Raw genomic sequence first — 3,537 nt, forward strand, 5'->3', positions numbered from 1 at the left:
GGCCCCGTTTGGATAGGAGGCGTTCGAGGGGTATCCTGGGGATGACAAAATGTGATTTCTCAAATTTCGTGGGCATCCTCACGGGGCACTGTCCGTGAGGTATACATGCCGTGAGACTCGGAATCACTTCGAGTCCTTTTTCCGTCAGCTGTATGGAGGATGAGGTGGAATCATCTCAGCACCTCCTCCTTAGCTGCCCAGCTTTCGCGGGACTAAGATTCAAGTATCTTGGTTGTCACTTCTTTTCTGCGCCTGCTGATATATCAGATATTGATAACAAAAATCTGATGAACTTCATCAGCAGCATAAAGAGGTTAACACAACCGCAGACTAGTCACCGTTCGTAGTCCAAAAACACTCACCATTCCCCATCCCTTCCCTTTCTCCCCTGTTTTCCTTCACCCTCTTGCAATGGTATCACAAAGGATGAACCAAACTTTTTCGTCCAAGTGTGCCCTACTCTCTGGGCAACCATCACTACCTAACCTAACCTAACCTCTTAACATAAGCCGAGGACTGAAATATGAATGCTGCCATGATAATGTTAATTATTGACTTACCTCTCTCTGTTAAATTACAATGAAATGTTAAGGAACGAGGTAAAAACTCGGCATTGACCCACAATAGATTTTTTATTTTTGCACCTGCACATTTATGGTCGGATTGTAATTTCTCTTTTATGTACTAGTACATAAAGTTTGGTTTTAATTAAAAGGTATTTTATTCATTTATTTAACTCTTTATTTATTATTTGATACCGTAATTTAAAGGAAAATACATACAGTCTTTTTTATATTGGGTTAAATTGTACGTGCAAATTTTTAATTAATTAATTAGTTAGATTTCATATTAACTTAATAACTTTCACGTTCCACGGAATTGTCTTAGCTTTCTTTCAAACATAATCACCTTTACAAATTCATTGTCTCAACTCTCGCTTGGCTTCTCGCACATAATAATGTACTCAAGGTTCACTTATTTTCAAACGCAGGTCATTCTTATTAGTAACCCGCTTGCATTCCAACGTTGCTTTGTTTTATAAGCAAGTTATTTATACTTTTATACTTACCGCCATATTCTGCGTATATACGAAAAAAATATTTTTAATAGAATGCGCTAAAAATTGAGAGAAAAATGTTAAACAACACAAATTCTTTGAAAAGAAAAAATCGACAAAAATAAAACTTTTAACAATGCAAACTTTTGTAAAGTGTTGAACGCTTTTAATTTTTGTGCTATGGACTGACAATAAACGCCATACCTGCCATCTTCAGTGGCAAACGTCGCTCCTGCTGACCTTAGGTAATGTTGGTGCTGCAAGCGAGAGGCAAGTTGGGAATGCCATGCTTTTGTTTTCGGAACAAAGTTTTTCGGAGGAGATGTTCATACATATGCATGTAACTCAATTCTATTGAAAGTTCAAACCCATTTGGGGTTCGTAAGTTTCATAAATTTAAACTTAAATCTACTATATTTTCTAGAACTGTCGTTAAAATAAAAAGAATTGAGTTGGAAGCAGACGAGTTGCAGTGCATACAAGTATCGCATCGATTTCTAAGCTAAATATTTTAAAATAAGCAGGAGGAATTTTTTCTGCACAAATAGGAAGATTTATAATTTTTGCGAATGGCGCCGTAGGTCAATCATATCATATTTGACACTTGCGAACTAGACAGCTGCTGTATTCAAACGGACAAGCAATGGACCCAAAATAAATATCTGCATCACTCAGAATAATTTTTGTTTTCTATTTAGTAAAAACGCTATTCAAAAACGAAATCGAATGATTAATTTTGCGGCACCTGTTACTTATGAACTAAAAATAAATAAATAATTGGCGCCTACACTTCTGTTAGATATTTGGCCGAGCGCATCCTCCTATTTGTGGTGTGCGTCTTGATGTTGTTCCACAAATGGGCCTACAGCTTTAAGCCGATTAGAGTTTCAATCACTGTACAAAATTTTGCAAAACTTCATCAATGCTTTCAACTTTTTAACCAGAATTTTCCTGGGAAAAAAGGGAGTGTGTGTAAATCAAATACAGGAAAAAGGCAAAAGCTTTTGCTGGCAATGAGTGACAAGTGAACTAGTTAACGAAGGAATAAACTGATTGACTTACAGGATTGTACAGGTTGATGTACAACGTGAAAATAGCGGCATATTCAAACAACAAAAAAAGCTTCACAACGAAGAGCAAGAACAACATTTTCATGTTTCTTATTGTTGCAAATTTGGACTTGGTAAATTAGTGTTGGCCACATTTTGAGCTCACAAAACAATCAAAGAGCTACGGAGTGCTAGGAAAAGGATAAAAAAGTTCTCAGAAGACAAGGAAGAAGAACACGAAGAAATACACTCAAGACATCGCATACTGCCACTTACGTGATGTTCATCGCAGGATAGTTGTATATGGCACTAAAGTTGCGGAAAAACAGTCCCAAAAAAAACAATCAGCAAGAACACTAACGGGTGGGCCATGTAAAATTTGTTTTTTGAGTCGGCTATAAAAAAAAACTGATCAATATTTTTTCAAACTTTTTTTTTTATTTTGAAGATTGAACATTGCCATTTATGAATAAAAAATAATATCGTTCAAATGACTGCCGCGACTGGCTTTACAGTAGGCCATTCGTTCAACCCAATTTTTAAGCACATTTTCGATTGTTTGGGCTCCAATTTCACGAATGGCAACTTCGATTTTTAAAGCATCAATCGTCTCTGGATGGTTCGCATAGCATTTGTTCTTAACAGCTCCCCACAAAAAATAGTCCAACAGGCTTAAATCAAAGCTCCGAGGCGGCCAATTGATATCGGAATTTCGACTGATTATTCGGTTTTCAAAAACGGTTAGCAAAAGTTCAAGTGTAACTTTGGCAGTGTGACAAGTTGCACCGTCCTGTTGAAACCAAATGTCGTCCATGTCATCTTCTTCAATTTTTTGAAACAAAAACTCGTTGAGCATGTCACGGTAACGCTCGCCATTTACTGTAACCGCGGCTCCTGGCTCATTTTCGACAAAAAATGGCCCGATGATGCCTCCAGACCAAAAACCGCACCAAACAGCGACTCGTTGTGGATGCATTTGCTTCTCTACAGTAACGTGTGGATTTTCTGAGCCCCAAATCCGACAATTTTTCTTATTGACGTAGCCACCGACGTGAAAATGAGCTTCATCAGAAAAGATGATTTTTCGGCAAAAATGCCCATCTTCGGTCAAACGATTTTCTGCCCATTGAGCGAACCGAAAACGCATTGGATGGTCATTAGACTTCAGTTCTTGCACCAATTGAACTTTGTAAGCCTTCATACCGAGGTCTTTATGCAAAATTCTCCTTAAAGAAGTGCGTGAAATGTTCAATTATTGAGAACGACGACGAGTTGAGGTTGTTGGATGTTCACGCACATTTTCAGCTACAGCAGCAATGTTTTCGGGTGTACGCACTGTAAGAGCACGTTCACGTGTTGTTTTATCCATTAACGATCCACTTTCATGAACACGATTAACAAATTGATCCACAAACTGTATTGTTTGCAAAT

Source organism: Anastrepha obliqua, chromosome 3, assembly GCF_027943255.1.
Source record: "Anastrepha obliqua isolate idAnaObli1 chromosome 3, idAnaObli1_1.0, whole genome shotgun sequence".
NCBI lineage: Eukaryota > Metazoa > Arthropoda > Insecta > Diptera > Tephritidae > Anastrepha > Anastrepha obliqua.